The sequence below is a fragment of the Puma concolor genome, chromosome C2 (genome assembly GCF_028749965.1).
Source record: "Puma concolor isolate L17-30 chromosome C2, mPumCon1.1.hap2, whole genome shotgun sequence".
Lineage (NCBI taxonomy): Eukaryota > Metazoa > Chordata > Mammalia > Carnivora > Felidae > Puma > Puma concolor.
This window is the reverse complement of record NC_141675.1, coordinates 99,116,100-99,138,006: the sequence shown is the minus strand read 5'-3', so window position 1 is coordinate 99,138,006 and position 21,907 is coordinate 99,116,100. Positions and strand designations below refer to the sequence as shown.

At 38.0% G+C, this 21,907-nt stretch overlaps 1 protein-coding gene across 50 annotated transcripts in view; it reads right to left on the bottom strand.

The window, feature by feature from the left end:
- ZBTB20 (zinc finger and BTB domain containing 20) overlaps window positions 1–21,907 on the bottom strand; it is a 780,465-nt gene that overhangs the window by 128,091 nt on the left and 630,467 nt on the right. For 2 of the 50 annotated variants that reach the window (XM_086676323.1, XM_086676325.1), the window contains exon 1: window positions 1–21,907. This exon is cut by the window's left edge and continues 6,482 nt beyond it; it is cut by the window's right edge and continues 13,312 nt beyond it. The exons of the other annotated variants lie outside the window; for them this stretch is intronic. The gene's annotated coding sequence lies outside the window, so the exon portion shown is untranslated. 50 annotated transcript variants of the gene reach the window in all.

Below are 21,907 nucleotides of genomic sequence, written 5' to 3'. Positions count from 1 at the left end.
ACAGCACTCCTAAAACAGTGCTCCTTGGCAGCATTAGAATTGCCTAGAAAATTGTTAGAAAAATAAATTCTTGGGCTGTACTCCAGACCTAGTGAATCAGATACTCAGAGGTGGATATATCAGTGCCTATGTTTTGAAGATCCCTTTAGGTAATTCTAAAACCTGGCTGAGAAGCACTGTCAGAGGGCAAATCTGCGAGCCTTGGCAAGTCTGGTGAAAAATATTGGCTATGAGTGAGGTCACCTGCTCACCTGGGTATAACTGTGGCTTTGTCATCAGCTATGTGACCACAGATCATGTTCTTAGTTTATCTCCTCATCTACAAAATGGGCATGATGATGTTGATAACAATAATAATAATAGTCCCCCTGTCCGTGCATATGGCTAATGTAGGACTTAATAAGATCATGAATATGAAAACATGCTATAATGCAGGATTATCATTATGGAAGAAACATTAATTTGGATTGTGAGTGTCCTGAGACCAAGGTGTTGGGGATATTGCCTTGCTTTTTTGCATCAGCTGGGGCTCTGAAGTAATAATAGCAAAAATTCAAGCTTCAGGTGCCAGGTCTAACTCTGCAAGCCAAAATGAAGGCTGGAAGTCTGTAGACTTGTAAAGGATGCATTATTGAATGGAGGACCCACCGATGTTTTTAGTTTCTGGAACTAAGTGCTGAATTTCTTGATTTGAAACTCCGCCTTTCTATTCATCAGGTAGCAAAATTTAGTGACAGCTCTGAATTCTATATTGCAAATGAAAGCTTGCAGCTTCTGGGATTCAGAACCATACTTCTTTATCAACTCCCAGTGATACGCAGCTTTAGTAAAGTGGCCCATGATCTCCATAATTTCCATACCATATTTTTAAATAAGCAAGAAGCTCCAGGAAGCCAGCTCAAAGACAACTGATTTTATTCACAAATTTTTCAACAGAAAAGACATAAATCTTGACAGGTGGGAAGGACTATCCAGGTCAGGATTGAAACTTTTTTAGATATTGAATCCCAAGCTCTTAGGGGGCTGGAAAAAACTCTGATACAACCAGATCAGACACAACCGTGATTTCATGGAAAACCATCAGAACTTTATCCAATCAGTAAGTATGAGAATTCTCAGAATTTACCAAGGACTCTATATAAGGGGGGGTGGGGGTGCACATGTTATAAAAAAGACAGCTAAGCATCCCTTTTCCTTCTTGCATGAAATCATAGCAGGTACGCCTCTTGGCCTGAGGGCTCTTCCATCCTCCGAAGATTTAAGTCTACAGGTCACACTCTGGCAACTCCTGTGTACCTTGAAGGATAGTTGTGGTGTGGCAAAGATTCCGTCTGGGTTGCTGTCTCCTCTGAGCCAGCCACACTGTGAGCATTAGAAGCAGGTGTGCCTTTTAAGAGCTCTGTGTCCTTAAGAAAGTCATCTGTCCTTGTAGACTTCATAGATTCTTCCATTTGTAAAATGTGGATAATGTGTGCCTTGCCAATCTCACAAGTTGTTAAGATCACACACTGAGGATCAAAAGCGATGATGTATCTAGAATGCTTTGTAAACTAAGGATCCCTTTTGCTTGGCATTATTGATGTTATTATAATTTACAGTTCAGCAGAAGAGTAAGGTATGTGCAGAAATGTTGGGCATGGTAGTTTGCATACTTTGAGACACTTAAATTGTATATACCTTCATGGTTTTCCCCTGAACTTACATGAACCTTCTTGTTAGGTTATGACTAAAGTGGTAACAAGAGATGTTATTTCCTTTTAGTCCCTATATGATCTCGGGGTTGATTATGATTGTTTATACATTAAACAGAATTTATTTTGGTTGCGTTCTGGTCAACGCTACTTTGAACATATCCACTACGTAAGACCAAATTCAGTATTATGAAATTGCAGAAAGCATGGCTTGCGAAGCTGGTATTGAGTAGTGAAAATATCTCCAAAAGCCATTCCTTGGCTGCTTGACATCAAACATCTACTTAGAAATATCTATTAGTTCAACAAGTATTCCTGAAGGAAAATTTGTAGTAAAGCTAACAGGCATTCAACATTTAAAAGGACAGGAACATGTATTCTGCCATAATGCAAGTTATTACTGCCTGAATTGTCCAAACTTTGTTGAAACATATCTGTGAATTGAATTCAGATGAAGATCTCATGGACTGTTGCTATTTAGGTGGCTATATGAATATATGGTACCCAATCAGTGAGTCCTTCAAGTGGAACAGAAATTAACTGTGTGGTATATTTTAATAAAATTATTAAGGTAATTGTGCAAAAAACACATTGGAATATCTTGAGCTGTTATTTAAATCTTTAGTTGTTGCGTGCAATTCCACTTTTTCTGTCATGTATTCTTGACTAGACTATAGGCTCCTGGAGAATAAAACCTGACTTCTACTTCTCTGAATTTCCCATTGCTTCCAGTACAGTGGTTTATACATAGCATTTGCTTCAACATATCTGCTGTTTAATTGGATTCACTTCTTATTGGCTTTTCTTGGGGGGCAATTAAGACACATAAAATGCCCATAGATAAGCACATCATTATCACTGAGGTAAAAGTTGTGATTCTTAATTTTTTTTTTTTTTAATTCTGCATTGGGCCACTTATTTTTCCCATGTGACACCTGACCTGACTAATTATATAAGTGAATAGAAAAACATGATTCTCTTTTAAACAGCTCACTTTACGTGTATGGTGATGAGGGTGATGGTGAGGCTCTAAGTATTACAGCCCTGATGGAAAATATTTTAAATTAAAGCAAGCTACCCATAAAATTATACCAACAAAAATATGCACTCTCCCACAAACACACATTTGCACATTCTTAAACTTAAAATTAATGCAAAGAAAAGATATATTCTTTTGTTCTAGTGGAATACAAATGATGAAGACTAATAAATGAATAAATAAAGCACTGGGTAACCAAATCAATGTCTGCTCAATTCTGGTCAAGGAGGTGAAGTGAGGTTTCCCTTTGAGTCAGAGAATGTAGTGGATAAAAAGGACGTGAATAGCTGGGGGGATTTCCTGAGGCCATTGCAGACCAGCTCACACACTGTTAAGAGGCTCATTTTCATGAGACTTTTGGTTGCATTTGTAACACTTGCTCTAGGTCCCCTAGAGCATTAAGTGCCACATCACAGCACTACAAGAACAGGACTAAATGTGAGAAGGTACATTACAAGGTTCTTTTTCTTTCAGATCCAAATATCCAGGAGTTTGTAGATACTTTCATGACAGCTTTTTTCTCCTTTGTTTCTCTCCCCCCTCCCCCAAACCCCACATACTCCTTTCAAGCAGGACTGTGGGGAAAGGACTTTCTGTTTTCAGTGAAAATCTAAATTCTTGTACTTAAAAAAATAACCAACTGTAAAAGCTGTGGATTAGTACAGTTAATTATTTCCATAGGTACAACATATTTCATTAAAAAAAAAAAAACAAAACCTGGTCGGACTGCTAAATTTGTTCTAGATTATGGATTTAGCCACAATTTGGTAAGTATTTGTTCTCTATTAGGCTTGGTGCATATTAATTGGTACATATTTTAACATTCCACTACTGCATTAAATTATTAATAATTTGAAATTATTAGCTGCCACCATTTTCCTGAAGCAATGTGCTACCTATTTCTTCTAAGCTTGTCCCAAACAAAAAGTCTGGGATTTGATTTGTCAAGAAAACAAATGTGTTCAGAAAAAGGATAAGAATCAACAAAAGAATGAGATTCAATCTCAAAATGATTAGGGAGAACAAGAGCTTGTTTAATCCTCAAAGTCAATGTAAAAGATAGGCATTCAGATTTTGTAGATGAAAAACCTGAGGCTCAGAGAGGTTAAGTAACCCCCTCAACGTGCACAGTGAAGAGGTGGCAGAGCTGTGTGTTAAAGCCTCATCTGTCTGACAAAGCCAGTTCTCTTTTCTTTTAAACATTCTATCCCTAGACACTTAAGGTCTCTGGCTATCCAGGAGTTTCTCTGGGATCTGCCATTGGGTAAGTGGGGTAAAAGAGCAATGACAATCACAATAGTTGTTAAATAGATATGCATATGTATTATTCAGTATGGATAAGTGAATATACTTAATATGCATATGATTATATATACTATGTATACACCATATATATGAATACTTAACAGCCAACACTGATTAGCACTTAGAGCGTACCAGGTATTATTCCAAGAATTTCGTTATTTAGTATGTGGTATATGGTACTATTAGGTCTCATCACATCTCTGTAAGATAGAAATCATTATGATTGTCCATTTTTACAGATGAGAAAAGTAAGGCACACAACTAATAAGTGGCACAGCCCAAGGTACTTTCCATTACGCTACCTCTTTCATGAACCTTTTCCTAGTTGTTACCTCCTTGAGAACATACCTGACTTCTAGTCTATTCTTCTACGACTTTGTTACCTCTTAGATGATAATGAGTGAATCTTAGAAGATGGGGGAACTCAACTATCAACTAGTCAATAGTTTGTTGCTAGGGAAGAAAAAGACACAATTTAGTGGAAAATCCCCATTTGTAGAAGAGAAAGTTCCCTAAGGAAGACATTATGGCCTGGAAAATAGGGGAGACACTTCGGGTGTATGGACTTCCTGGGTCCTTCAAAACATAATAGCCATTAATACATAAGCCCAATTTATCATATAAAACCAATTTAGTATTTAATGAGGACCTGCTATGAACAAAGGACTTTGCTAGGATCTAAGCTCTAGAAAATAGCTACAAAGATAAATAAGAAGACATAAACCTAATATTTAGAATCTGGAAGAAAATAAACACCATATAATTAAAATACAACACAAAATAAGGCAAATACCATAAAAGGTTGCTAACAGAATTCTGTAGGTTTAGTGGCTTCAGGAATATTATTTGATGATGGACACTGATAAAAGTTACCTGAAGAAAGCAGTGTTTGCGATAGACTTTGGAATATGGGTAAAGTTCTAACAGAACCTGGAAAGAGAAGTTTTAGGCAAGGGATACAGAATAAGAGCATGGGGAAAGGAAAGCACAAGGTGTACTCGGGATTGATTTGATTACTTCTAGACTACCCAAAGGATAGCAATAGGAGTTTGAGGTGCTGTGGGTGGCACATCCAGTGGAGATGTCCAGTGGCAGCTGGAAACCCATCTTCATGGTACTAGAATTGACAGGTCAGAACTAGATATTCCAATCTTCAGGGGTGTTGCAGCTCTTCGGGTTCCATGAACCTGCCCACAGGCTTCAAAGATGTAGTGAGGGAAAAAAGAAAGGCAAACATACATTTTGCGGGCACATGAAGGGAGAATTATTGAAGGATGCAATGGAGCCCAAAGCTAAAGAATGCTCTAGAGAAGTGGAAATAGATGGCCCAAACCGTCAAATCAGAAACAGTAAAAACTAACACTGCCAGGAGAGAGCTGGAGTCTTCAGCTCTGTACCCATCCTTGAAAGGACCACCTCTTACTCATTTACACTTTTTCCCCCAACTCATACCTGTACTCAACCACACACATAAACACACATTTCCTTTTTCTGGGAAAAAAAATGGTATTATTAGCTCAAACTCTATCTGGAAGTTTTATGAGTAAAGTTTAAATTTTATTGCTTAAGTTTTACTTAAAAGATGACTGAGTTTTTGATGTGTGGGTCAATTGTTCCTTGGTGGGAGTGTAAATTTATTCATATTTTATTTAACAAATACTGTTGGAGTCTTTCCTATTTGCCAGTCACTGTGCTAAGTGGTGGCATCAGAAGAATTTCCACAAATGCTGAGATGGATTTTTCACCTGTGAGCTTTGCTTCCTATGGAAGCCAAGTGGGACAAAATTGCTTCCTATGGCCAAATGGGACAAAATTGATGCCTTTGTGATGATGAGTTTCAATTCTAGCCCTCTAAGAGTTTTTATGTTCATGTTATTAACTGCATATACATGTGTAGTTTTTCTGTTCCAAGATTTTTTTTTTAAGTTTTGAATAACTTTTGGTGTTAGCAAACGGTGCTGTAGATGAACAAACCCATTCCAGGGCAACACAAGAATTGATTCTCCTGCTTTGCCATGATGACAGTCTAGTATGTGGTCAAGCAGGAATATTTTTCAAGTATTTAAAACAACGATGGAAATCTTATTCTTGATTGTATGCTCTAAAGTATAAAGGCAAAAAAAAATCAGCTTTACAAAGATAATTGAAAAATAGCTCAGTATATGTTCCAACTGTTGGGTCAAAATGGAATAAGGAAGCTTTGGGGAAGTGAATCTATAAAGCTATCCTTAGGACCTATTTATTTGTTTATTTGTACATATTTTTTACATATGTATATATTTTTCTAATACTGCCCTGAGACATCAGTTTAACCTTTTTCTTATATGCAAATTTTTCCCTTTTATAAAATAAGAATCTTGCTGCATACATTATTTTGTAAACTGCATTCTTTTAAGACATATTTTTAAACCCTGCATAGTATTCCATTCCACAGATATGTCAACATATATTTAAGAAATTCCCAAGTTTTGAACATTTTGGTTACATTCCAATTTTTGTCACATTCCAATTTTTGTCATTTTCAATAATGCTCTGTTGAGTGCTATTGTGCAAAGCATTTGCGGTGCTATTATTTACTGGAAAGAAATTTTTGGAAGCTTTAAAATTTAAAACTACATGCAAAGAAAGAAAGGAACTTGCTTTATACATCTACCATAAGCAAAGGAAGAAAAGTCAAATGCTTCTAGGAGCCAGGATGATAGAATAAATGAGGGAGGTGGGTGTGGCATAAAACATGGGGTGATAGGAATTTTGTCAAACTGGAAAGGACATGGCTTGTCTGCAGGGAGAGGCCACTGTTCAGGTCCAGATATTGGTGCCATGTAAGAATGCAGGTCTAATACTGCCAGATCTCCAAATTAGCAGGAGAAGCCGGAAGAAGCTGGATTTTTTTTTTTTGGTGAGATTTCTTGATCTTTAAAGGTTGGCTCAAACTCTCAAATTATTTTAAGATACTCTTTGGACACCAGTTTCCCCTCCTCCCCCACCCCCCAATCTATGGGTTAGTTAGACACAGCTCACAGGCCACTGGTTTGTAATCTTCAAATGAAAGAAAGGGAAACATGGTGTTTGGAAATACATTTCTATGTAGGGAGTTAAGCAAATAAAGTTTTGCTTCAAGTTTTTCCAGTAACAAGGGATGTGATGTGGAGAAACTGAACCTCAATATGCAAACCTTGGGAGATGGGTAAATACTGCTCTCCATTAACTACAAGCTTCTAAAGGGTCTCAAACTTCTCAAAGAAACATGCTTTAATTCCATAAAACTTTAGCCCAGTGCTCTGTATTTTGACATCTAATGCTGATTTCCCTTCATTTTACATCTGAACAAACATTTCCCATTAACATCCACCTGCACTACTTCCTTGCGTTAAGAGGCGGTGGTATTTGGCTATGCTCTGGTTCTGATTCATGAGAACTCAGCCCAAGCCCAACATTTCTGTTCTTAACAGATTTTGGTTTTTAAATCTGTAGAACACAATGTTTCCCTGGGCTGAGTTCTAGCATGCCAAGTTTTGGCTGGCCACAGACTTTGACATCTGAGTGAAAAATCTTTCAACAATGGCATTTAAACTGAAGAATCAACAGACCTTTAATTATAACACTGCTTGTAATCCCCCCCCCCCTTTATCATGATGTTCAAATTGCCTCAAATCACTAACTGCACGGACAGCATGTTATTCATTTGCCATTCCATAATTTGGAAACTCAGTGACTTGAGATTGTGTATTAATTTTTGAAAAATCAGTATGACTTTATTCACTATAAATCAAAGAGGCCTATAGAATGCAGGTCAAAATTACTGATTCATTAGAAATAAGAAACAAAACCACTCAGCATACAATTTCTCAACTTATCTAAAACGTTCAAGATTTATTTAGATAAGAGTAATATTTCTACTTAGAAGTTAGGCATTAAATCTATCAAAATACGAAGTTTCTTTTTTGTGAGGTTTCACTAAGTGCCTCTGTATTTCTCCATAAAATGTTAAGTGACCGTTTTTTATGGCTTTTTTATGACACAGACTCAGATCACCCTATGTTTCCCTTATGTACAAAAGATACTTCTATACTGCTAAAGTACATTGGGAATCCTTTGAAAACTTCCTTTTTTGGAAATCAATGTTGAAAGGCACTTAGCTGATATTCAGCCTATCTGAATATATTTAGCGGGCAAATTGAGATTAAAAATGTAAATGTGCAAGATGTTTTTCTATTGTTAAATCCTACATAGGTTTTTGTTTGTTTTTTAAATAGAGAGACTGGCTATAAGGAATGTGGGCATAATTTCAGTCCCTTTTCATCTTGAAGAGAAACCTGGCTCTAAATTTCCAGGAAATGTATTTATTTAGACCAAACAACATGCCAAGCTTTTAAGCATAATTTCTAATGTTTATAATATGTTTACAAGATGGATATCATTAATCTTGGTCAAATTACTTGATTTATCGGAGCCTCAGTTTCTTTTTCAGTAACAGATTAATGATAGGGATTTTGGAGTCTTTTGTCCATGGATTTTAAGTGGTGGAGTTTGGAGGCAACTCCAGATCTGACTTCAAAACCTCTGCTTTCTCTTTTGTGGGTGGGGAGGAATACCTCCCTGGAACGTAGACACTTTTCCTTGTGTAATCGACCTTGCTTTCTTGATACAATGGGTTATCAGAGAAGTCACATTCTCAATTATGCTTAGCACTACCTTGTGATTCTGAAATTCGTCTTCATCTAGAGTATAAAATTCACATTCTAAGAAAGATATGGTAAGTCTCATAAGTCTCTGATTTCCTGGACAGACCTGGTTTCAAATCTTGCCTTTTACTATACCCACAAATATGCTTATATTTATAAAATGATGTCCTGTCTTTGTTCAGAAAATAAGGCTCTCATTATCTACTTTGTGTGTAAACTGTAATAAAAAGGTCCAGGAACCGAGTACCGACCAGCACAGAACACTGAAGAATTGGACCCTCCAAGGTAGAACCGGTAGAAGGAATCCAATTCAAAGTTGTTGAGGGGAGTGGAGATGATAAATAATAGTAGTAACTATATATATTGGACACTTAACAAAACGTTGCTGATTCTACGTATCATATTTAATCTTCACAGACGCCCATTTTACACATGAGAAAACAGAGGCTTAGAGATGATAAATAACTTGCTTATGTTCATGTCCCTAGTGATTAGCATCTGCCCCCCAGTGCTTAAGCTTCACTTATTTACTAAACGATCTCCAAGAGCAGGGGAACAAAATGTAAAAAGGTAAATTTAAAGAGCAGTTATAAGATTATAAATAGGAGATGGGGCACAACTCAGGATTTGGAGTGGGGACAGAGTAAGATTGAAGGAGGTAGGTCCAACATTGTGGAGGTCAGCAGGTGTCTGCTATAGGGGTGTCATGTGACATTAAAAGTATAGGGACATGCAGAGCTGAGAGAGACAGGAACCTTAGGTGGGGGGTGGTAGATAAGATACACTGGGATGCTTGGCTGATTGCCTATGTTGTTCTCTTTTACCAACATAAATAAAGCTTTGTATGCTGGGGGACAGAGGGCAAAGACGATGTGTCTGAGAGACCTACTTAGAAACATCTCTTTTCACATGTCACTTCCTGGAGGGGGGAAGAAACCCAGTTGTCTAACAAGTTTCTTTTTAAAAATACACATTTCTCTAAGAGGGTTAAACCTCATTCACACCCTTGAGTAAATTGCTTTAATGAGGTTGCCAGACCACCTGAGTGTAATTAAAGTCACAGAGCCACAGTTTGGGGAAAGGTAACGTAACGGAGCTGAAGCATGGAAGAAGGGTTGTGGGCGGTGATACAAATGAGGAGAAGGACTTTCCTAGGCGAGTAGGAGGGCGCCACATCTAATTCTGTGCAAATACTGTGAAGATCTACAGAAATGTCAAGTACTAGCATCATCATTATCGTTAATTCTACTCTGTGCTGATGTTTAGAATTTTGGTAGTAGCCAGTGAGAAATCAAAATCACAATCGGTTGCTAATTTCTGATGTAAAGACTGAGCAGAATGCCCTACTTGTGGCATTTCCTCCATATAGAATTGTCAAGCAAATGGGATGTCACAATTAGTTGTAAAGTTGGAAGCCCTCATATTTCCCAAATGCCAACCTGTTTCTGCAGTCTAGGTTAATCCAGCCCAACCTGTCAGTTTCAGCAGACTATTTCCTCAGTGGGAGGAAGGGAGAAAGAATATAGATAGTGGAGAAAGAATGGATACCTCAGCCCTCTCCTGCTTTCCACCTGTGTGGCCCAGTACAGAACGCTCTAGGCTTTTGTGGGGACTTCAGAATGTATCTTCCATGAATGCTAAGCAATAAAGGAGCTATGTACAAGTTTAATTCTGAGGTGTGTGATGAAAAACGAACAAAGAGATGTTAAGAATGAGCCCATTAATGAGAAAGCTCATGTGCCCCCAGTAGAATCTCATTAAGGTCTTTAATGTCATTCCAGACCTGTGCTGGGTCTATGGTGTGGTGGGCATGTTTGAATTCCCCCAAATTCACATGATGTAATTGTAATACCCAATGTAGTGGTGTTGGGAAGAGAGGCCTTTGGGAGGTGCTCAGGTCACGAGGGCAGAGCTCTCCTGAGTGGGATTCGTGTTCTTATAAAAGATGCCCCACAGAACTTCCTTGTCCCTTCCACCACATGAGGATACAAACAAACAGAAGGGAACCATCACCGGCCTTGCTGGCACCCTGATCTCAGACTCTCAGCCTTCATAACTGAGAGATACATTTCTGATTATTATAAGCTACCCAGTCTGTTATAGCAGCCTGGACGACTAAGACAGTCTACACAGGTACTTCAGAAATGCTCACATATACAATCTGACAGGTACAATCAGAGGCAGCACAAGGACCACACGCCTCGACAAGCACAGCCAGAACAATAAAATCATCTCTAGAGCACAGGCGGACTTGAATTCTGGGAATGTGGATGCTCCTCGGGTGTGGCTGGAGGAGAGCATGCTGTATGTGTGCATGGTCATACCCTTCTTGGTTTTCTTCCCCTTCCATCTTCCCCATACACATATCTTTCCTATTTTATAGCACCACAGGAGTCTTCCAAATTCAGTGCTTTTCAAATACACTTTGTATTTTACTCCTAACTTAAAGGGGAGGGGGGGGGGAGTGCTTTGTTATAGATGCACTGAATTTGACAGCAAATTTGTTATTTTGGATTCTTATTGGTGACTTGTGGCTCAAAAAGCACATTTTGTCTAAATATTGATAACACTTCAGAATATAGGAGCTGGGAAGCCTAGCCCAGTGGTTACCAACCCATGCTGTCTATGAGTATCACCTTGGGAGGTTTAAAAAATACAGATTCCTGAGCCTTGGCCCCCACCCCGTGCTTCCCCAAGTGAATCTGATATAATGTCAGTTTTGGCTGCTTGCAGCCAGTTATGGGGACTGAGGATCTTTTTTTTTAAATTTTTTTTAACGTTTTATTTATTTTTGAGACAAGGAGAGACAGAACATGAACAGGGGAGGGTCAGAGAGAGGGAGACACAGAATCTGAAACAGGCTCCAGGCTCTGAGCTGTCAGCACAGAGCCCGACGCGGGGCTCGAACTCACGGACTGTGAGATCATGACCTGAGCCGAAGTCGGACGCTCAACCGACAGCCACCCAGGCGCCCTCTGAGGATCTTGATCAACCTTTTCATTTAACTGACAAGACATTTGAGACCCAAAGAGGAACAGTGACTTCCCTAAGGTCACACAGGATATATACTATGTATGAAGATAAAGATTGTGGATGATGTGAAATTGACCCCATTAGCTATATTCCAAATTACTTCCTTACTTTAGAATATATTTTGTATGTTTGTATGTATAATGCAATAATTCCTTCATCACCAAGCCACTAGTGCGGCATTCCAAGTCTGATTAAGAAGAGGAAGGAAGTGAAAACAACTTGCACTCAGCCCAATCTGGCATCAGGTATATCACACGTAAGTTTCTCTGATGGGCTTCGCTTCTTGCCTCTTTGTCCTCATCGTCTTTGAGACAGAGATGACTCCACATCTCTATCTCCAGGCCTGACCTTTTGGCTGCGCTGTAGTCTCACGTTTCCAAAAGCCCCTGGGTATCTCATGGATACCCAGTCAGTACCTTGTCTCAGTGTGTTCAAAATTAAGCTCGTGCCTCCTCCTCCCAAATGTGCACCTGCTCTGTAGCCCTCTGCTTCCATTTATGGTCCCACTCTGGCTCAAAAACATAGCGATGTCTTTGGTGCTTTCTTCCCCCTTGCTCCCCAAAGATGATAGGTTAATTCTCTTTCTGCCATGTCTCATAAATCAGCTCAGCAGCTCTGTTCACTCCCTCTGCCCCTGCCCTAGTTAGGGCCCTCACTGCCTTCTCCTGCATTGCTGTGATTGTCTCCTACCTGACCTGTGCCCTCTGGTCTCACTCCCTATTCGGGTCCGCTTTATTCACTGTTGCCAGGTTAATCTTTTCGAGGCACAGCTCTGATTATGTTACTCTCCTACTAAAAACTTTCAATAGCTCCCCGTTGTCTACGGAATAGAGTCCAAATTCCTTGGCCTGCTAATCAAGCCCTCTCACTTTCTGGTCTCCATCTGCTTCCACCGCTTTATTTCCCACTCCTCGCCTCTACACAGGGCATGCTCTAGTTAAACTCAACTAACTTCTCTGCAGAATCTTTCCCCTCTGATTCTTCCAAGCATTGTTCATGGTTTCAGAAATGCTCTTTTCTTTTCTCTATCTTTGTGTGCTCAAGTCCTCCTTGCCTTTCAAGGCCCAAATCCAGTATCAGCTCTTCTGGAAAATCCCCCCGTTAGCCCTTCTCTGAACTCCAGTATACTAGTTTATCTGTGTTATAGCAAAGTAGGCACGGGTCTCGGCTCTGCTGCTAGATTAAGCCTTTCTGAGGGCAGGGTGTCTTGTTTTTCTGTGTATCCTTTCCATTGCTGTTCACACAGTGCACTGCTCACAAATATTTGCCACGTGAACGAGTTAATGCGTAGACTTTATATGCAACCTAAACAATGTTGGTTGTTTGTTTTCCTAGCCCAAACCAGATTAGAAGTAGTGCATTTGAGAAGGAATGAGGATCTTAGAGGCTTGCACAACAAGAAGTAACTTGATAGCTAAAGAAGATAAATAAAAACTATAAACAGAAGACATGAGGACTAAAAATATTATGCAGTCTGGGGGTAAATAAGCACAGAAGCAAATAATCTTATAGACTAAGGACCGAATGGTTAATGCCAAATGGAACTGGTTGGAAACCACAAAACAATATTCAAATATACAGAATTATTTTTATACTTCCACATCCCCATTAGACACGCAACACAATTATTGTTTAAAATGATGACCCTGAGTCATTGAAAAATGTTTGAATTATGGTAAGCATATTATCAGAAAACTGGATATGCACATAAATTTAAGGCACCATACATCAAAACTTAATGTTAATAAAATAAAAAGTCCTTTGATAATTAAGAGGAAATAAACTTCTGTTTATCTGTTATATGGAATACTCTGTTACATAAACTGTTTTCCATAGTGAAGTCAGATAAGTAAGCTCTCTCTTCACACAGGAGTAAATTTATATATTTTCCTGAATATTGGGGAAGTCATTTTTGTATCATTAAAAATGAAATATGCTCATGATAGACAATTTTGTAAACATTGGAAACCAGTAAGACAAAATAATTTAAAAATCTTAGATTTGCAAGATCAATTTTTTTTAAAGCTGAGATTATACAGTATGTAAATTAGGTATACTACCTTTTAACTAATATATAGCATAAAAAGTATAGGCTATTGTTGTAAACTCTTTATAAATATTTTAACGGTTCAAACATTCCAACTAGTGGATATGTCATAATACACTTAGTCCCCTGGAGTTGAATATATAGTTTATTTCCAGTTTTATAATATAGATACATCTAACAAGATTTGCTGTGAGCTGATAAATTGTTGAATCTGAGTGTGGAACTCACAGGGGTTCACTATGATGTTCTTCATACTTTTGTAAATGTTTGAAATGTCCAAAATAAAAAAGGTAAAAAATACATTTATCTATGATAAGTATCTTGTTTACAATGATTTCTGTTTATTTGTAATGATTTTCTTGGAGTTTAGTACTAGCTGGGTGGTTAAAAGTCTGATTCTACTATTATGTAGTTATGAAACTGTCGCAAGCTGCTAATGCCTTCTCTGCTTCAGTTCCCTCATCTGCAAAATGGGTATAATAATGGTAACTTAAAAGACTGTTTTAAGCATTATATGAGACGATGTGCATCAAACGCTTTTCACAGTGCCTGGCACACTGTAGGTGGGTGATTAACATCAGCTTGAAAAGACAAAATGCCGGCTGCATAATTGTATGTGTTGTGACTCTAAAAAATCATCACGTATAAACTGAGAAACACGGCAGAAATAACACACTAAAGCATGCAATCACCTCCATCTCTAGGTTAGGCACTTAATTCCAAAGATACTGCCAAGGTTAAAATAATTTTGATTAATAATTACCATGATAGAGCATTTTTCTATGATGGCTGATACTGGCGTAAATGCTTCACAAGTATTATCTCATTTATTCTTTGCAAGAGGTCTGTGAAGTAATTACTATTACTATTCTTATTTTATAGCTAAGGGAATTGAGGTTTAAAGGTTAATTAACTTGTCCCAAAGGACACAGGAACAGGCAGAGCCTGTTGTCAAATACAACTCTGAGCCCCTGGAATTTGTCCCTCAGCTATTGGAAATGGCCTTTGGACTTCGGGCTCTTTTGCACAGATTCAGTGTTTCTAATCTTTATCCTTTAGAGACGAGATTTGAATTTGGGACAAATGTTTGGCCCAATTTTGGAAGTTTAACTGAATCTGTGGTTGGAGTATATTTTTCCTTCCCTTCACCTTAATCCGTCTTATTTATTTTAAAAATCTTATTCTAGAAGATAATTTTTAGAGAAGAAAAAGGGGTACTCCATAAAATAAGGTGCCCTTCAAAGAATGTGAATCTCATGGTCCAGAAAGAATAATATATATCTCGGTTTTGAACTATGATTTCCCACTGGTTTATCTTATGTTCACTGTAAAATAATCCATTACCAAACACACACCTATACATGCTCTTTAGAAAACTTATAAAGCGGTCCATATTTACATGTTTCGCTTTAAATGTGTGATCTGTAAATGTGTGCGCATCTTTGGGTATGTGTAAGACAAAGACACTGAAAGTCTGAATTTTGAAAATGCTGTGAAAGTCTGCAAAAGGTGGCTTCCTACAAAGATTATGAAAATTCAGTCACAGGTCGTGATTAAAACAAAAAAAAAGTTCCATGGCAAATTAACTCTTTTTTATTCTGGGTGGGGGGAGGCTACCCCCCATGCTGTCATACTCTCTAGACAGGAACTACCAAAGGGGAGGTTGCTGCTACCCCTCTGCCTCAGACAGCACATTTATGCATCTGTATCACAAAAAATGTGCCAGCTCCAGCAAGCTCACAGCACTGAGCAAAGTGCTACAGTTACAGCTGGGGATTTGTCTTTCAGGGCTGGCTCTATTTCCTGGTTGTTTTTGACTGGTCTGTTCCTCCCTGGGGGAGGGGCCCAGTGGGGTGTTTTTGTGGGGCGGGGGTTTGAAGGAGGGAGTTTTTGTGAGTTCTATTTTGGATTTGGGTGAATAAGAAAAGCAGGGAATTTGCCAGCCTGTTACTCAGTTATACTGAAACATGATACAAACTGCCTCAATTTGGAGCACAGAAGGTGCTGAAAAATCTTTCTGAGGAGGTCTTGAAATATTGAAGGCTGTCTTCAAAGAAGGACTTATTTCTCTCAAAAATCGCCCTGTAAATAATAGAGGTGTGCTGTTGTCTCTTTGCCCATCCCTGGCCCCGTAAGTCACTACTCAAACTATCAAAATCTAAAGGTAACCAATATGAGTTTTTAAAATTACATCGTAGTGTTCTTTATTCCCAGGAGAGTATTAAGAGGACTACACTTGAGTGTGGGCCTTCTTTAAAAAGTCACTTCTACGTGTGTACATTGTTAGGAACATGGGCTGCCAATGTGTGAACAAGCTGTACTTTCTATATTTGCATTGTCCTGTCTAGTCTCTTTTCCCCTATTTTCCTGAATGTGCCTGAACATATGTGTCCAGTATAAACATACAATTGCATGGACAGGTCTGTGTGTGTTTCCAATTCTACACTACCTTGAAAATGGTTCAGATTTCTAGAAACACAGCCATATAATTTGTTTTGATTTGAAAAACTGCTCAGCAAATGCATGCCGGTTATGATGGCAGGTAACAGACCATTTATTGCAGTCCTGAAACAAACAGAAAACAAGTTCCAGGACAGCATCACAGAGCAGCACTTCCTTGTGAGATCCTCTTGGCTAAGTAAGGATTGAGTGAGACAATAATAAAACAAATACCTGTAGGCTTTTCAAACAGTAACAACCGGCTCAGGGTTATAGCAGCCTTTCTAGACCTTGATGGTAAATGGTATTCTCGACCTCTGCTTTCAGACACTGGATTGCTGCTTAAGTAGCCTTTATCATGCCCCCTACCCCCACCTAATTTTCATTGAGGATGCCCTTGAAATTAGATCATATTTGATCCTGACAAAGCATATGCATATTGTGGCATCACTCTAAAACCAAGGATTGGTTTTAGCTCTATGAGAAAAAAAATTCCAACAACCTTTCATGCTGAGATTTCTCATGCTAGTTCTCAGCACAGAAGTGATTTTTTTTTTTTTAAGTTGCATAAAGCCTAGCAAGGTTTAAGTTTTCCCAGCAAGGAGAAAGTGTTTTTCAGCTGTTAAATTTTTCAGATGCTTTTTTTGAATTTGGAAAAAACTCAAAAACATGTTTGTTTTAAAATGTAAACCTTTTTATGTACAGAGGTTTGCATATAGAGAAATGCCATTACTATGTTTAAAGGTACTTGCTTTTGAAATAAAGAAGTCCTAGGCAGTTAAAGATAATAAACTGTACGTTGCATTATGAACATCTCATTAGGTGCTAACATAAATACGGTATTCTGGAGGACCACTGATACACACGTTTGCTGACAGGATGACCTATAATACTGCTAGTGAATGTATTTCTGTGCGAGAGCAAAGAGTGTCCAGGTTTGAACTGAAGAGCATCTTTACAGTTAGTATGCTTCTGAAAGATCTTTTACTCCTTGTATGAGGCTTGTTGGCCCCAAACCTACTTGATTCCTCAGCTTCTTGACTGGGCCAAAGTTGATACAACATATGGTATTTCAAGCACAAAAATGATGAAGAAACACATTGAGGTATAGCAGCAAGGCAGAGATGAGGGTAAATCATCAGAAGGCCTGCTACATGCCATTTTTAATGGGCTTAGTCACTCTTCAATTTTAAGCAAATTATGATTGCTAAAAAGGAAAGATACTATCTTGATCTACCCAATTTCTTCAAACATTTTTATTGTATGTTTTAAACTGTGATCCAGTGGTTGTTTACATACATACATGGATTATCTATCTATCTATCTATCTATCTATCTATCTATCTATCTATCATCATCTATCTATCTATCAATCCACCCATCCATTCATCCATTCTACCATCCATCCATCTAGATCTATCTCATTGGGATAAGGGAGTATGTGTGTACGTGTGTGTGTGTGTGTGTGTGTGTGTGTGTGTATGTGTGTGTGTGTCAGAGGCAGAAAGTAACTTATCTACCCAAATTTTAAATCTGAAAAGATTCTTCATAATTACATTGATTATTTTATTGTTTGGAGAGCTAAATATCAAGGTCTAGAAATTCAGCACACATCAAACTTCTAATCAAGGATTTTCCAAAATTAAGAAATCTTAAGAAACCCGATCTTCTGGTTTAATCTTTGAAATGCCAACAAATTCTTTTCTCCCCTTATTCATTCATAACTTAATAATTTATTCATTTTCCAAACATTTATTGATACCCCACTACATGCTTTACACTACATACCTGCAACGTATTTTAGCCCAATTACTTTAACAGTTGCTTTAGGATTTATGGCAGGGTTGGCCAGATGGTTCTTGAAAAGGAAAATCTTCCAGAGTAAAACAACCTGTTCACAGTGTTTCTTATCTAGCAACCAAGAGCCCTGGTAGCATCTCTTCTAACCTCTTATTGTGGCTCCAGTATAAAATCATAAGTCTAGTTTCATTTACTTTTCATATTTAACCTTAATTAAAAATACTGAGTGCAACCATGAGATTTTAATGTTAGAATATTAAAAGACAATTTTCCCATAAGGTCTTCCTCATATATGACACATAGAATATTTATATAATTTTTTTGTGCTATAGAAATGCAGAGAACTGACCATTACCTACCTTTATAGTGATTTTTGAATAAATGAGCTAAAGCATGTTAAGTTCCAAGAAGTAGAGTAAATAAATAGATCACACTAGTGCCATTAGACAGTCTGTCTGCTCCCCTCTTAATGAGCACAGTATACATATGGTAATAAGACAGGTCCTAGATATTTATTACCAGACCTTCTTTAGGTAGCCATGTCCTTCTATTCCAGTAGAAGTGATATCTAAGTATATGGCTAGAGCCCAATTCAATTATTTACATGGCCTTTCCAGAAAATGGTTAATGCTATAGACCAGAGACTTAGAAAATGCGGAAGACCGAACAATACACAAGCGAATGAGACATTAGTCTCTATCCTTATGATGCAGGTCATGGTTCAAGGTCATGGAACTAATAGTAGGAGTTGCTACTTTTGAAGAGTGAAATGCTTTGAGGCTTTTAGGAGAATTTTAAGTAAATTAACTTAATGTTTTGGGAATTATGATTTGGGCATTATTAAAATATTATAATTGGCCATTGTTTCATAAATACAATTACAGGCCACCTTTTCAAACGGCCTTCTTAATAAGTCTTTCAATTTTTTATGGGTATGCTTTGTTGTTTCCCTAAAGTTATTCCATTTTCCAAAGCTTCTTACTGTCTGCACAAATGACAAATTGGCTCATGCTCATTGGCACAGGGAAAGAAGTAACTGCAAAGGTCACATAAGTAGGGATATGGCAGGCTTCAAGCACTGGAGGCCAAAGGCATCAGAAACACAGGCAGACAGCTTAAAATTGTCCTTTCTTATGTTTTTGCATTGTTTCTATATGGAAAATTACATTTCTCTGAGAGTATATGTGTAAATATGCATCTGCTAGTGTTTTGGCAACTCTAAGTTACCTAAATTAGTTTTGATCAACACTGTCGGATTTTTAAACCCACCAACGTAATAAAAGCGAGTTTAAAAAAACACAAACAAACCCTACAGTACATTGTGTGCTCTGCTGTTCTAAGCCTCAGCTTCAAGACAAAAGGAGAGTGAGACTTTGTCATTTGCTAGCTGTTAATAATCAAGAGAAGATCTGCCAGACAAGCTCTTCGAGGGCTCTGTCTGTCTGGACCAGGTATATACTGCAATACACAAAGGGCTTTGCAGGGGGAGAAAAATGAGTGTTCGTGGACAATGATGCAGCTTTCTTAATTAAGATTTTCATTACTGATACATACATTAAGTTCTGCAACTGCAAGAGCCAAAGCACTGTCATGTGCAGGTAGATGTCCCTGATTCCATCTTCAGGCAGTAAAGCTAAAACCTATTAAATGTGCACCCAGCAAATGTTGTGGGAGCCAGGAGAGATCCAGAAATATTTCTGTTGGAATGCAGAGAGGCCCCATTAAAAGCAAATTTGTAATGCATCTAACAGGTACACGAAAAGCTTGCATCAATAGATTGAGTGTGCATGGGTGTATGTGTGTGCATGTGTTCCTGTATGGGACTGCTTTGAGGGCCTGAACCACAGACAAAGGTAGTTGTAGCTGACCTAGAAATAATCTCTATTTAAATACATCAATAGCTCAGGCCTTAAAAGGAACTCTGATCTTTAAGTTTTCCAATGCCTATTGTTAGGAAAGAAAATAAATGGCTGATCTGGGGTAGCTTTTGGAATATGGTGAAGACTCCTGTCCACAGCTGGCCCTGACTCTGTCCCTCTGGGTCACTCAGTCTATTTTCCCTGGATCCTCAGGCTGGTCCACAAGTCAGTGTGGTCTGCCAATGGGTGTACTGTTCCCATGAAATAATCTGACTGTGGTGTGGGGAAATCTTTCTTAGATCAAGTTATTTTTACAAAAAGAATTTTGCTAAGAGTTGAGAAGAACTAAACTCTGCACAGTCCTCAAAATGGATGAGTATCTACAGTGCATGTTTTTTATTTCATCTTAACTAAAGCCTAATTCATTTTAGGGTTGCTGCTACTGTTGATGTGCATAGTGCTCTGTTGTTTTTCTAGTTTCTAGTTGCATCCCTTCCTGTTTTAAAGTTCACATGCATTTGGGGGGCTATCCTCTCTGTCTCCTCACTAAAGGAGACCTTCATCTCTTGGTGATCCCAGACTGGAGAGGAGTGTGAGATGTCGCACTTCATGAAATTTAATTTTATTATAATAGTCAAAAAGTACACATTCGTTTCTTATTAGGTAAAAACATTTATCTGGAATTTAAATGTAATCCCCCATTTTCTAAGAAGGAATAAACCAGAATCCAACACCAAAAGGGCTCAAAAGGAATTCTTCCAAGTATTTTGGCTGTAGTTCTTTGTTGTTTGGGTAAAAGGGAAAAATTCCAAATAATAGTGGCCAAGAAGATTACTATTGGATTCTTGCACCAAGATTCAGATCTCTGAAGTAGTTTTCTGGATGTTGGTGTATGTTTCTGAAACTCTTTCCCTAGGTGTATTAGAGAGCTAGGGCAGAGTGGTAAACACACTGCCCGCTGTGAGATGGCTGGCCTCTGAATATATTCTAGATGAGTGATGTTCATGACTGGTGGTAGTAAGATGATGAAGAAATCAATTCTTTATATGTAGATGCATAGACAGTATGCAGACACCCTGTTAACAGATGCTTCATGCATTTTGGGAAAAGTAAATAGCATTACGATTCTTCCTAATGGTTACCAAAAAGTACTGTTATAAAACTGGTTAGAGGAGTACGTGGAAGCTGTTGGTGAAGAACCAATATAGTAGACATTATCCAAGGCTTGTGATGATGTGAAAAAAAGAAGAGGAAAAAAATCCCAGAAGAGGATTTTAATTGCAGATTTCCCATTACTTCTCTTATGTGTCCTAGACTTCCTTGTAAGGACTAGACCAAAGGACATTGTTAAAGGATTTATGTGTACCTTTTCCTCAAATTCTCTCATGAGACACATGCTTCCCTTACTCGAAATACAGAGTTAATTTTAATTTAGAGGTGATAGTTATTTTCTACATACCCAAAATCCTAGAAATTTACAAGGAGGTACTAAATGTGGAATCCATTTTTGCCTACTAAAGTGTGAGGGGTAAGGTGGCCCACTCTAAATAATGTCTGGGATAAGGAAGTTATGCCTGATTTGTTGTCAATGTGCCCACATTAGGAGAAATGAGGAATTAGAAAGAGGCTAGAGAAAGAATACATAAAAGAAGAATTTAATGGAAAAAAATCTTAATTTTATCATCACAAAGATTTCTTGTAGAAGATGCCTCTGCAAGTGCCCTAGTAGAAAACTTCTTTGAAGTAGATTGTGTAGGTACTACATAGATATAGGTAGAGATAGAGATGACAGAGGTAGATAGAGATAGAGATAGAGATAGAAAGAGATAGAGATAGAGATAGAGATAGAGATAGAGATAAAGAGATAGAGATAGAAATAGAGAAAGAGATAGAGATAGAGATAGAGATAGAAAGAGATAGAGATAGAAAGAGATAGAGATAGAAAGAGATAGAGATAGAAAGAGATAGAGATAGAGATAGAGATGGAAAGAGATAGAGATAGAGATAGA